Here is a 15548-nt window from a genome sequence, read left to right on the forward strand (position 1 = left end):
CATTTGTGTTTCTTCTTCTAATGTTCCTATCTTTTGCCCATTTAAAAATGTATGTCTTTTTCTTACTGATTTGTAGAAGCAAAATATATATACTGATGACTAGTGCTTTGTCCATTATATGTTAGATATATCCTTCCCAATCTGCAGCTCCCCACTTTGCTTTTTACATTTCTTCATGCCTCAGTTTTATCTGAAAAAATGAGGACTCTTAACAATAACACAACTTCATATAGTTGTTGGAAAGACTGCATGAGTTAATATATTTAAAGTACTTAGAACAGTGCCTGGCACATCTAAGTGTTCCACAAATATTAACTATTTATTTTATAATCACGTTTATAAAGGAAAACGGATTTTAAATTTCAATGTAAATTTATCAATCTATCCTGTTAGTATTTGTGCTATCTATCCTGTTTAAGAAATCCTGCCTTACACATTAAATTTTATGTGTCCATAAAGCAATAACCTATCTTGTTTATTTACTATCTCTGAACGCTAAGAAAGAACAGCACTTTCTGTTAATTTGGTTTCAATTAACTATTCAATGTCAGCATATTTTCTTAAAATCTAAGTACAATTTTAACACTGATCTCTCTAAAGTTCCACTAGAAAAGAGAATCCATCTAGAATATCCAGTCCCACACAAATTTTTCTTATTAAAAAGTAAATAAAAAAGACATCTGCTTATGTCCAAGATAGAGTAACAGGGACTAAATTTACGTTCTCACCAGAAACAAATAAAAAAGATAAAACTATATAAAACAATAGCTTGCAAGACACTGATCAGGCAACAAAAGACAGTGATCTCTGAGAACCCGGAAACAAAGGAGGTGAACCCTGCCACTACCCTAGCTTATTGCCTTGAGACAGTTTCCAGGCTACGGTGCAGGGGAAAGGAAACCAGGCAAAGACTACTGGACTCTCTAAATTGGGATGTTAAGAGCTGAGGTTACTGGGATACCAAAGCAGCTAGAGTTATCAGGACAGACTACCAGAGAGAAAACAGCTGCAAAGGGAGAAAAACCTTGGGATCTTCTGAGGGTCCTCCTTGAATATTCAACTGAGTACTAATCAGTGCAGGTATATGAGGAAACTACTTAAGGCTGGGTTAAGAACACCCAAAAAGATTGGAGGGAGGAGTACCTACCTCTCACATAGCACTGGTAATAATGCTTTTCCCATCAGCCAAACAGAAAAACTTTAAAATGCACAAGGCACTGATTAGACAGAAAGGTTCTTGCCTCAGTAGTGGAAATAATGAGCCCAAGACTAAGCACTGTTCCAGTCTCACCTAACAAATTTTAAAAGCAAAATAGAAAGAATCAAACAGGTTCCAAGTAATTTAACTGTATCCCATAACAAGTATCAAGAATATTCTATAAAAATAAAAAACAGCCAACATACAAAGTAAAACTCACAATGTCAGGCACTAGTAAAAAAATTACCAGGCATGCAAAAGAGCAAGAAAATATGACCCACAATGAGGAGATAAATCAATTAACTGAAACCAATCTGGAACCAACATAGATGTTAAAATTAACAGACAAGAACATTAAAGTCTTATTATAACTGTCAATAAGTTAAGACATGAAAGACATAAAAATGTCCCAAATTAAACTTCTTATGATGAATGCCACAATACATCAGTGGCAACAGGATAAAATATGCGGTGAATTTAGAGGGGCTTGGGGGAGCTCTATCTCTAGGGTGTCCATGGGTGGCCAAAAGATAGAAAAAAATGCTGTAAGATGAAAAATATATTGGATAGATTTAATGAAAGATCAAACACTGCACAAGAAAAACTTGAGTGAGCTTGAAGACACAGCAATAGGAAATGAAACACAGAGACCAAAGACATTGGAAAAAAATTAACAGAGCCATCAGCAGGGACAACTACTGTAAGAAAAATATACATGTCATCAGGATCCTTGAAAGGGTGGGAAAGGTGGTAGGAGGACAGAAAAAATATTATAAAAAATAATTTCAAAATCTGTTGAAACTTGATGAAAATAATAAATCTACAGATATGGGAAGGTCAACAAACCACAAGCACAAGAAATATGAAGAAAACTATACACTGCATATCATAACTAAAAACCAGTGATAAAGAGAAAAATCTTTAAAGTATTACAGAACAATAAGGAGAGATACTGAGATCAATGAAACAGATCTGAAAGTTCAGAAATAAATCCCAACATTTATGGTCAATAAATCTTTGATAAAGGAGCCAAGACAATTCAATGGGGAAAGAAGAGTCTTTTCAACAGATAGTGCTGAGAAAACTAGATATCTACATGCAAAAGCATGACCTCACACCATGCACAAAGTGGATCACAGAACTAAATGCAAGAGCTAAAATCATAAAACTCTTGGAAGAAAACAGAGGAGTAAATCTTCATGAACTCTGGCTAAACAATGATTTCTTAGTATAACATCAAAAGCACAAGTCATAGGACTTCCCTGGAGGTGCAGTGGTTAAGACTCTGTGCTTCCACTGCAGGGGGTGCAGGTTCGATCCCTGGTCAGGGAACTAAGATCCCGCATGCTGCGCTGTGCGGCCAAAGGAAAAATAAAAAAGCACACATCATAAAAGAGAAGGCTGATCACCATCAAGAAAGTGAAAAGAGAGCCCACAGACTGGAAGAAAATATTTGTAAATCATATAACGAGGCTTGAGTCCACAGTATATAAAGAACTTCTACAGCTCAATATTAAAAGAAAAATAGTCCAATTTTTTTAATGGGCAGCAGACCTGCATTACAAAAAATGTTATGTCCTTCAGGCAAAGGGAAAATAATACGAGATAAAAATATAGATCCAGGGCTTCCCTGGTGGCGCAGTGGTTGAGAATCTGCCTGCCAATGCAGGGGACACGGGTTCGAGCCCTGGTCTGGGAAGATCCCACATGCAGCGGAGCGACTAAGCCCGTGAGCCACAATTGCTGAGCCTGTGCGTCTGGAGCCTGTGCTCCGCAACGGGAGAGGCCACGATAGTGAGAGGCCCGCGCACCGCGATGAAGAGTGGCCCCCACTTGCCGCAACTAGAGAAAGCCCTCACACAGAAACGAAGACCCAACACAGCCATAAATAAATAAATAAAATAAAATAAAATATAGATCCACACAAAAGAAAGAACACAGGAAATTATAACTACATAGGTAAATATATGATTTTTTCTCATTATTTAAATCTCTAAAAGATAATGCACTGCTGTGAAAAATAGTATGGCAGTTCCTCAAAAACTTAAAAACAGAATTAACATATGATCCAGCAAATCCACTTCTGGGTATATACCCAAAAGAATTTAACACAGTGATTAGAACAGATATTTGTACACCAATGTTCACAGAAGCATTATTCACAATAGCCAAAAGGTTGAAACAACCCAAATGTCCATCATCAGATGAATAAACAAAACATAGTATATCATACATGGAGTATTATTCAGCCTTAAAAAGGAAGGAGGGACTTCCCTGGTGGCGCAGTGGTTAAGAATCCGCCTGCCAATGTAGGGGACACGGGTTCGAGCCCTGGTCTGGGAAGATCCCACATGCCACAGAGCAACTAAGCCCGTGCGCCACAACTACTGAGCCTGCGCTCTAGAGCCCGCAAGCCAGAACTACTGAGCCTGCATGCCCTAGAGCCCGTGCTCCACAACAAGAGAAGCCACCACAATGAGAAGCCCGCCCACCGCGATGAAGAGTAGCCCCTGCTCACCACAACTAGAGAAAGCCTGGCAACAACAAAGACCCAACACAGCCATAAATGAAGGAAGGAAGGAAGGAAGGAAGGAAGGGAGGGAGGGAGGGAGGGAGGGAGGAAGGAAATTCTGACACATGATACAACATGGATGAACCCTGAAGACATCATGCTAAGTAAAATAAGTCAGTCACAAATCGGCAAATATTGTATAAATCCACTTACATGAGGTACCTAGGGTAGTTAGATTCATAGAAACAGAAAGTATAATGGTGGTTGCCAGGGGCTGGAGGAGAGGGGAATGAGGAATTATTGTTTAATGATAGGTACAGGGAAGATGAAAAACTTTTGGAGATGAATGATGGTGTTAAGTGCACAACAATGTGAATGTACCTAAAGCCACTGAACTGTACACTTAAGAATGGTCAAATTGGCAAATTTTGTTACGTATATTTTACCACCGCCACCAAAAACAAAGACTACTCAGACAAAAATAATAAAAACATACTACAGATTTTATAACAGGTGAGACTAAAAATTATAACAACAGTAACATACCAGAGGAGATACAAAATATACTATTTTAACATTCATATGCTATAAGTGAAGTAATATAATAACACATGAAGGAGGTAGAAAAGGAAAAGGCAACAAAAGAACAAATGAGAAAAATACCAAGTAAACAGCAATATAATAGATTGAAACTTAATCATATCAATAATTGCATTAAATGTAAATAATCTTAAAATTTCAATTAAAAAGCCAAGATTATCAGAGTGGATTAAAAACAAACAAGACCTACCTATATAGTGCCTACAAGAAAGTTACTTCAAATAGGAAGTAATAAAGATCCAAATATATTAACATGAAAAAGACAGGAAAAGATACACCACATTAATAGCAATCAAAAGAAAGCTAGGATGCTATCAATTTCATAGCAAAAAACATTACAAGGGCTAAAGAAGGTCATTATATAATGATAAAGGGTCAATACACGATCATCTCAAAAGATGCAGAAAAGAGAGTTGACAAAATCCAACATCCATTCCTGATGAAAACTCTGACAAAGTAAAAATAGTAGAGAACTTCTGTAACCTGATAAAGAACATCTATTAAAAAACATACAGCTAATATCATATTTGATAGTGAAATAATAAATGCTTTCCCCCTAAGATCAGGAATAGGATAGGAATGACTACTTTTACCACTTCCATTCAACATTTTACTGACATTTACAGTCAATTTAATAAGGCAAGAAATAAAAGGCATCCAGATTGGAAAGGAAAAAGTATAACTGTCCTTTTTTTATATATACTAATTCACTCATATCGAGTCTAAATTTCAATAGATTTTTTTTTTTTTAATTTATTTTTGGCTGCATTGGGTCTCTGTTGCTGAGCGGGCTTTCTCTAGCTGCGGCGAGTGGGGGCTACTCTTCGTTACGGTGCGTGAGCTTCTCATTGCGGTGGCTTCTCTAGTTGCAGAGCACAGGCTCTAGGCTCGTGGGCTTCAGTAGTTGCGGCTCGCAGGCTCTTGAGCGCAGGCTCAGTAGTTGTGGTGCACGGGCTTAGTTGCTCCACAGCACGTGGGATCTTCCCGGACCAGGGCTCGAACCCATGTCCCCCGTACCGGCACACGGATTCTTAACCACTGCACCACCAGGGAAGTCCCCTAAAACTGTCGTTTTCACAGACAAGATAATCAGTGAAATAAAAACACTGCTTATAATAGCATCAAAAATATGAAATACTTAGACCTAAACATGACAGGATATAAAAATTCTGTACACTGAAAACTACAAAAAATTACTGAGAAAAATTAAAGAAAATCTAAATAAATAGAGAGATATACTATGTTCATGCGTTGGAAGACACAATACAGTTAAGATGTCAACACTCCCCAAATTGATGTGTAGGTCTTATATACCATCAGCCAAAACCCCAGCAGATATTTATTTATTGAAATTGACATACCTAATTTTTAAATATATATGAAGATGCAAAGGACCTAGAATGGCCAAAACAACACTGTTAAACAACAACAACAACAACAACAACAACAACAACTGGAGGACTAACACAACCTGATTTCAACATGTGTTATAGATCTGCAGTATTCAAGACAGTGCAGTACTGGCTTAAAAAGATAAATAAATAGATAACGGGACAGAATAGAGACTCCAGAAATAGAGCCATACATATAGGGACAACTGATTTCCAACAAAGGTACAAATGCAAAGGTAGAGAAAAAAATAATCAACAACTGATGCTGTAACAATTTGATATTCACATGCAAAAAATGTTTTAAAAACTGAACATGATCCGTATCTTGCATCATATATAAAAATTAATCCAAAATGGATCACAGAACTAAATATAAAACGTTAAACTATAAAACTTCTAGAAGAAAACATAAGTGAATATCTTTGTGACCTTGGGTTGGCATAAATCTCTTCGATATCACACCAAAGTATAATTTATAACAGAAAAATCTTATAAACTAGACTCCAAAATTAAGAACACCACTCTTTGAAAAACACTAACAGAATAAAAAAATAAGCCATAGACTGGGAGAAGATATCTGCAACCACGTATTTGATAAACGACATACCTAGAATACATAAAGAGCTCAGAAAACTCATTAATAAAACAGCCCAGTAAAAACTGGGCAGCAGACTTTAACAAAGACCTCACTAAAAAAGATATATAAATGGCAAATTAGCACATGAAAAAATGTTCAACATCATTAGCCATTAAGAAAATGCAAACTAAAAGTATAATCAGATACCACTACCTTTTAGAATGGCTAAAATTTTAAAAATTTACCATACCATGTACCAAGTGTTAGCCAGGATGTGCAGGAACTGGAACTCTCACACTGCTAGTGGGCATGTAAAAAGTAAATCATTTTTGAGAAGTTTGGCAGTTTTTTAGTAAGTTAAACACACACCTACCACATAATCCAGCCATTCCACTTCTAGGTATTTACCCAAGAGAAATAAAACATGTACAGAGTGTTCATAGCAGCTTTATTTGTAATAGCCCCAAACCAGAAAACACTAAAATATTTATGAATAGGTGAATGGATAAACAAAGTGCGGTATATCCAGCCAATGAAATACTACTTAGTAATAAAAGGGAACGAGCTATTGATAAACACTCAGAGAAGAATCTCGAAATATAGTAATGAGAGCCAGACGAAAAAGAAAATCTACTGTAAATTCCATTTGTTTAACAGTCTAGAAAATGAAAACTAATGTATAAAGGCAGATGAGTTGTTGCCTGAGGAATGAGGAAGAGTGAAAGGAGAGGGGCTACGAAATGGCATAAATAAATCTGGCAGGAGGGGGGAGACGGATGCTCACCACCATGATTGTAGTGACAGTTTCACAGGTGTATGTATACGTGTCAAAACTTACCAAATTATGTGCTTTAAGTATGTATAGTTTAGTGTATGCCAATTATATCTCAATAAAGCTATTAAAAATAAAACAAAAATAAAAGGCTTATAAATATTTCTATCCTAACTTCTTATAACTCAAGAATATTGTGAAGTTATTTAATGCCCAAGTACCTCCTTTTGTGATCTTTCTCAAATATAGTGACTACAAAATAAAACTCTTTCGTAAGCATAAAATTGAAAAAAGGCCTACAAATAGGGTAGATAATACAATCTGTCATAGCCATTCAGCAAATTCAGGCATCACGGCAAAAATAGCATTCATTCAAAGATGCCCAATTAAAACTTAAGAGCAGTTTTCTTATCTTTCAAAAAAAAAAAAAATCAACTCCTGATTCTACCTACAATGTTAAGTGGTTTACAGCACCTGTGTTTACTTACACACACACACACACACACACACACACACACACTCCCTCTCTCTCCCTCTCTCACTCCCCTTTCTCTCTGCAGTTTCCAAACCTCCTATCTCATAATTTGTAGTTCCAAAGACAGCTCCAAAAGTTAAGAGAAATTATGGTCTTAGGAGACAATCTAGTTTAGGGATGCTTCATCAAGGCTTGACAACTCACCACAACGTTATGTGCTTGGAGACAGCCAATATTTTAAAGTATTCGTTGAGTGCTGTATGACTTTACAAAACATTTTTAAATCCTCTCATCGTTTTTCTACTGATCCGTAAAACAACGAAGTGGTCAAAGAAGTATAATCACACTTTTATTGAACATACAGATAGGAACAGATACAGACAGGAAAATAAACACAGATAATTTAAACAACTGTGCAATCTACACGTCAGAACCAAATCTCCTGACCCACAGTCCAATCCCTTTGATTCAGTGCATCATTTCAATTAACACAAATGTACCTTACTGTTTACACACTGAAAAATATTATTACTTACTGCTCAAAATCATCTGCAGAGGTAGCCCTGAGACCATCACCATGAACAAAGAATAACCATTTGCACTGGGCAATTCCTATAAAGTCAGTACATAAGGAAGATGATGATGCTTATCAACAATTTGATAAAACTCCTTCCCAAACTAAAATATTGTAAACAGCATAGATATTTCGGAATCAGAAAAACTAAATGTGAGGTTGAATCCTCACTACACAGCTTAAAGCTAAGGCTCACTTTCCGTTGTGAAATGGGGCTAATCATACCCACAGTACTGGTTACTATGAGGATTAAATGGTATCAACATATGTACTGCATATAATACAGTGCCTGGCACACAGCTGCTACCACTCCACCTACTACTTTTAAAGATAAACTTCTAATACTTAAATTACTGATGTCTATCAAAAACTAGCAATTCTAATTTCAATATAATATATATATGCTTTAGAAATAAATACTAAATTTAGATAGAAAAAGGCTAATACTTTGTTTTTCCTTTAACTGAGTTTCACTCACAAACATGCCATTTAGGTACTCAGATTAAAAACAACAAAAACCCGCCAGCACATTTCCTTTGTAGTATACACAGACATAGAACATGCTTGAAATTGGTTCTTAATCTGTATACTTGTGAAAATTTTGATTACTGCCTTTAAAAAATTAATCTAACTTTTCTTTAATAACTTTGAATAAGAAAACCATTCATATGAAGTGCAAAGGTGTTGTTAACAGATCTTAATGTTTATGAAGAGTGAAGTCAAGGAAAACTTAAAACAAGTTTATTAATAGTTGCCAGAGTATTAAGAATGAAAAACTCACCTGTGGTCAAGGAATCACAATGCAAAAAGTTTACTCTTTCAATAAAATTCTAAGGGTTTTATTTATAAGCAACATCACTGAAAATACTAAAGAAAAAAATGATATCTAAACTCATAATATACTTCCATAATCCATATAATTTTATGGCTGCTTCTAAATAGTATAAGCATCTTTATTTTCCTGTTTTCCACCAATATTCAAATATACCATAAAATATCCAAACACAAGCAATGTTGTATTAAGACAGTGATCTTGCTTAAATTTAACCATTGGCTGACAGGCAAGGCACCATGTAAGAGCTTTAAATGTACAATTTTGCCAGTTGGTATACAAAAGTTCTAAATTAGCATATGAAAAGTAATCTACAGATGGCTATGTACAATTCAGAGAAGTCAAGTGAATAAAAGGTAGAGACTGTCTATACTTACAAACCTAAAATGGGCTAAGCAAAGCTTTCTCAATTTTCTGCCACAATTCAACACTAAGCATCAGCCTCTGGGGTTGTTATGGTCTCATTATTAAAATAATAAGTAACAGTAAAGCTATTATCTACTACACCTAATTTGAGCTCCTAGACCATTCTTGAGTCTTTTACATAAATTACTTCTAATAATCACATAATCCTGCGAAGTGGATCCTACTGCGCCTACTGTATAAATGAGGAAGCTGAGGCTCAAAGTCAACCAATGTGTCCAAGGTGATCAAGGTAAGTGGTGAAGCCTAAATTCAAAGCTGCCAATGTTGTAGTAAATATCCTTGTGAAAACATTAAGATAGGAAACAACCTAAGCATTATTGACAGAGGACTGGTTAAATAAATCATGGTTCATCCATAAAAAGGAATAGCAAACAATCATTTAAAGAAAATGAGGCAGCTTTATATGTATAAGTATGCAATGGGACAATCTCCAGAATATACTATTAAGTATGTATACTGCACTGTCTAATGTAGTAGCATTGGCCACATGCAAGTTTAAATTTTAAACTATTTAAAATTAAATTTAAACATTTAGTTCTTTAGTCATACCACCCACACTTTAAGGGCTTGATAGCTACATGGCTAGTGGCTACCATATTAGGCAGCTAGCTATAAAACATATCTACCCTCACAGAATGTTCTATCAGACAGCATTGATATAGAATATCTTTGGAAGAACAGAAAGAAACTGATAACAGGTGTTTCTAGGGAAGGGGACAGAAACAGCAAGGACACATTCAACATACGCACAATTAATGTCTTAACTCTGTAACATGTCATATACTACCTATTTTAAAACAACTATTTACCTTTTTTAAAAAATATCTTGTTTGGTTCTCAAAAAAACTCCTTGATTTATGCTCTTGGAAGCATAAAAGGCTCAGAAGTTCTAAAGCATAACAGCTAGAGGGTAAGGGACAGAAATCACCTCTCCAAGACTTCTTAGAAATACTCTTGCCCACTACCCTAACTTCCTTAAGCATTCATCTATTCACAATACTATTTGGGATACCATGCAAAAGATTACCAAGTTGCTATTTCTGAGGAATTAAGGAACAGGGACAGAAAAAACATCAGGAAAAAAATGCTTACAAGCTATGAAAGAGCAACTATGGTCAAAAGGCACAGGGGAAAGTTCTATTCTTTTGGGAAGAAAGGCACAGGTCACACTGTCACATCTCTCTTCTTTTCTTTTACTTCCATTTACTGCTCTACAGAGGAGCACTTAAAAGCAACAGTCTTTCAGTTCTGCTTTGAAGTCACTTTTTTTTTTTTTTTCCAAATGTCGTATTTCTTCAAACGATATAGTACACTGAACAAGTGAATTGCTATATGCCTCAATTTCCTCACCTGTAAAACAGAAACCTGTTGCCTAATCAATGTTATTCACTAACTACTGGACATTTTTGCCTAGGAGAGGGAACAGCCAAACCTTTGAGAACAAAAAAGGCACAGTGGTCAGATACTCCCAAATAACAAACAACAAAACATTTGAATTGTTACTTTTCTCTCATTGGGGGATAGATGGTCCACTCCGGGAGGCTGAAGTACCTGCGGATGGTTCAAATATATGAAAATCTACCCTGGAAGAAAAATGAATAGGAACAAGATCCCAAACCACTCACTTTCCTGCACACTGACACAGCATTCTCATTCTCTTCCTCGTCCATGGAGCTCAGCCACCGTTTAGATCTGGTCTAGCTCCAGAGCGTGCCTTTCTTTCAGCATTGCCCAAAACATACTGCCTTTCACAATGAGTTGAGGCAGGTCAGAGATCTGTGCCAGGGCAGACAGAAGGGCAAGCTGGTGTCCACAAAGTGACAAGGACATGAATTTGTCCCCACACAGACTGGTGACCAGGAAGCCTGCCCAAATTTCAGGAATCTGGGTTTATGGGAAAAGAAAAGCATGATACAGGCCTAACAGACAGGAATGTCATTCAGGGACTCCAATAGCTAATCATATCCACAAGTATTCAAGGAAGTCAACTTACTAAAGAAATCATCCTATAAAATCTAAGACCAAGCAAGAAAGATATAGTATTGTGAAGAAGGACATATGACAGTTATTTCCAGAAATTTATATTTCCAAGTTGTTATTAAATCTTTAAATGTAATAATTACCAATATGTAACTTAAATCCTCAAAAATGTACAGGGCAGATGTTAAATTCACTTCATACAATTGTTACATAGAAACCTCAACACTTACATAGCTTAGACCATTATACATTTACTTAAGGGAGTAAGACACTTGAGACTGAGTTTATATTAATGGGAAAGTGCAAAGAAACTTGCCAACATGTGCCAGTTCCATGGCCCACAGGTAATGAGCATTGCCTGCCTGTGCCAGTCAGATCACCAACCAACATTACTGTGAAGGCCATGAAAGAAGCTGTTAATACTCTGGTTTAATCTCAGCACAGACCAGAGCAGCAGATTAGGCAGAACTTTACATCAGTGGCAGGTCTCCCAAGTTCTCTTGATGCCACAGAATTCATAAGTGGGATCAGTATGTTCTAAAAAAACATGGTACTGCAAAAGGAAACAAAGGTCCCACAGCATCAAGCAGTGTACTACTTGAAACCTCATCATCAGAGTGACAGTTTTCAAGTGCCATTTATGATGCCCTAGTCTGGAAACATCCCAGCTAACCCATCTGATCAACAATTTCACAGATGGAAGCACTTGATGGCTAATTGGCACGTCTGTTATTCAAATAAAACAGCTCTCTGTACCTCTTCTTTCATTATTACAAGTCAAGGTACAACAAGATTGGTCATTCAAATTAGCTTAATAATAGAAGCCTCCTTCCAAAAATAATTTTTTTAATGAAACCACACATTTTGACAACTAGTTTAGAGCACTAATCAGTTTCTGAACAGTAAGGAAAATGTTTTATAAACTAAAAGGAGTAAGAAGTATAAACCTTCTTTAAAAAGTTGTACTATTTGTTTCCTCTGTCTTCATCAATATGTCAAGATATACATTGTCACAGGGAATAAAATGAATGAAATATTTACTCATTCCTTAAATATTTTAAAAACATTGGCCAAGTATTACACGTCATAATGAAGGAAAATCCTCTCAAATATTTTAGGTTTCCTAAAAAATTGTAAAGCAAGAATCTTCTCTTCACCTACATTTTACAATAAAAATTCCAGACTGTTTAATGTTTTTTAATTTATGAAGCAAGTAGCCAGTGACAACATTATTATAGATATTATCTACCTGAGGACATGTTGTTGATGTAGATAGGCTTTGGCATCAGAAGGACTTGTGTTCCAACTCTAGCTCCACTTCTTGTTAGTTCCGTGACTTGACCCTATAATATGGAAATAATTATCCCTACCCATATAGGATTGTTGTGAGGATTAAACGAGGAGATTATATACATAGAACATCTCACATTAAAACACGGGAGCCCTCAGCATTCGTCCATTTGGCTCTCATCCCTTTCTCCACACCACTGCTATAAACTCTAGAGGGGAATCCTGATACAACTGTCAAAATATGTGAGTTCTCTTTACAGATCCATACATTTGCTCCAGATCCCACTGAAACTTATATTCCCTGTTTAGAGTATCTGGCTATCTCCCTATATTGCTACAATTTTCATAGATGCCAAGGAAATCCCCAGGAAGAACCTTGTAGAAAGACTGAGCTGTAAAATATTTGAAGACCTCAGTTAGCCTATAAAATAGTAACTAGGAAATGCATATAGTAACCAGAACCTGCAAGTGGGAAGGAAATAGTAGCCGGAAACTGTGGAACTAGTTATAAGCTAAAGTAAAATCAAAATTAACTCCCTATAGTGATATAGCAATATAATGGGAACAAAAATGTATTTTACTAGGTAATAAAATAAGTAGTTTCCCATGATGTAAAAGAATACCTTTTCTATAAAACAGAAAGGGGTACTTTTCCAAAACTAGGTTTTGTCATTCTACTATCTACTTTTGATAAGCATTTTGCTTCTAATTACTCAGGCTCTTGTGTTTACAACACTAGGTAACAAAGAACTAATAGTTAACAGAGAGATGCCACAGGCAGGTAAGAACGTAATCAAGTAAAAACAGAGGAAATGAATATACAATGAATGAGAGAAAAGTGTAACTATCATAGTCATTACTTAACTCTTCATTGTCCCTAAGCCTTCCCTTTGTGCCCAACACAGGCATTCATTCAGTCTCCTGGAAGTCTCCTGTGAAATCACTGGCAACAGTTTGAAAAGCAGCACTGGGAGGCTGCCCACTGCAGACCACTGCCCTGCTCTTGTGGCATGCTTCCAGGATGCTCAACCCAGAAAATATTCCACAAAGAACCACCCTGAATGCATGTTGTGGGAGAGAACACTGGCCATGTCTGTTCACATTTTAAGTGAGTATGATAACCTAAAGAACTGTCCAAATGATAATATGAACTGAAAAATTAGAAACTATGTAACACAAGTTTAAGATAGGAAACCCAAAGATCAGTGTACCAAATGAGCATGGTTACCAGTAAATCTAACACGTAAAACAATGTTGAGGGTAGGGAAGGAAAAGACATAAATTGGATTTTTATGATCGTAACATCCTATACATTTGGAATATTAAGATTATGCTGTAACATCTTAGTTTCCTATATTAGACAGAGGTATCTTCTCTTGTTTCTCACCCCATATACCCTTCCTACCAAAAGCAGTATCAGCTGTCATGGATCCATCATATCCTTGACTTTAATTTTAAAATCTTAACATTTCATTTTTCCTCATAATTTTGATTTTCTATTTCATCAGAATGTGATTAATTTTGGAAGACAATTTCACTATAACTGAAAACACGTCACTGCTCCCCTTATGTTCTAAAGTATTCAAGCAAAGTCATTTACAGTAATTTCATATCAAGACAGAATTTAACATTCACAAGTGTCAAAGACCTTTCCCGTTGAAAGACCAGTCACAACTAGAATGTTCAAACAAAAGAACACAGATTAACTATAGTGCACCCACCAGATAGTTGGTTTTGTTTCCCTTTTACTTGAGAACTCTCAAGAACAGATTTGAGACTCCTCAGGAGCACATTTTTCATGGGGTTTAATAACTATTCAGAAGAATTATACTACAATGACACCTAGAAAGAGTATGCTCTAATTAGCTTGTTTTTGACCTGACCTCTTTCGAATTTTCTACAGTAGAAACATCAGCTCAAGTATATGAATAGAATAATTAGGAACTATACTTTTTTAAATAATAAAATTATTACATGACAAGAGCAGCAAATGAAAAAAAATTAAAAGCATTTTGTATTTTTCCTCTGTTTCTAAAGCAAAATCACTATTTATTTGTAGTTAAGCAAAGAAATAAAAGAATTAAAATTTCTTGACCCTTCCCTATTTCTCAATAGGAACAAAAATGGCCAAATTAATCTAACAATGTTTAGAAAGGCTCTTTGTAAATGTTCAGAGGATCACATCAGGATACTCAAAGAATCAAAGGGGGGAAAAAGGTAACCAGAAGCACCCATCAGTATGTAAAAACTGTCAATACAGACAGGTTACAGAGCTCAGGAATATAAAGAGAACTCATAAAAAGCCTTTTGTAAACACCTGCTCATTTTCATGCTACTGCACCAGCAGTAAATAAAGGTTTTATTTCAAATGTGGCTGAAGCCACACCAGAATCTCTCCAGTAGATAAATACACAGTAAAAATAAATCATAATCTGTAATTTATTTTAAAACAGTACCGTAGTAGCTTCATGTCTCCGCTTCCATTCTTGCCTTAAGTCTCATCTCCAGAGTATCCAGGTTCTTTAAAAATGGAAGTATGATGAGCATAACTCCTTTGCTCAAAAATCTCTAACAACCTCCCAACTCACTTGGAAGAGAATTTTCTACAAGGCCCTGCATGATCTAGTCTCTGGCAACTGCTATAGTGTTACCCTCTTCAACTCCAAGGAGAATATGGAATGTCTAAGTAAGGCATGAAAAAAAGTACTGAAAAATAAAATGAATTTCTGATTATGTTTTACTTGGCAGCTTTTTAAAAAAAGTTTTACTAAAGGAAAATGTTATTTAATGTTATTCACTGACTTGTTCTTTTGCTTTAATTTTTGTGGTTGTTCATTAAAAAGAGAGAACATTATTTATGAAGTGGAAATTCCTTTTGTCTCCCTCCCTTCTCATGAATTTGGTATGAGTTATCCAGGCAT

At 35.8% G+C, this 15548-nt stretch overlaps 1 protein-coding gene across 2 annotated transcripts in view; it reads right to left on the minus strand.

The window, feature by feature from the left end:
* The window catches only part of PSMD14 (proteasome 26S subunit, non-ATPase 14), a 90481-nt gene that overhangs the window by 58290 nt on the left and 16643 nt on the right, over positions 1 to 15548 (minus strand). The window contains exon 2 of one of the 2 annotated variants that reach the window (XM_082395374.1): positions 12587 to 12680. The exons of the other annotated variant lie outside the window; for it this stretch is intronic. The gene's annotated coding sequence lies outside the window, so the exon portion shown is untranslated. The remainder of the gene's footprint in view (positions 1 to 12586; positions 12681 to 15548) is intronic. 2 annotated transcript variants of the gene reach the window in all.

Source organism: Balaenoptera borealis, assembly GCF_965194805.1.
Source record: "Balaenoptera borealis genome assembly, chromosome: 6".
Taxonomy (NCBI): domain Eukaryota; kingdom Metazoa; phylum Chordata; class Mammalia; order Artiodactyla; family Balaenopteridae; genus Balaenoptera; species Balaenoptera borealis.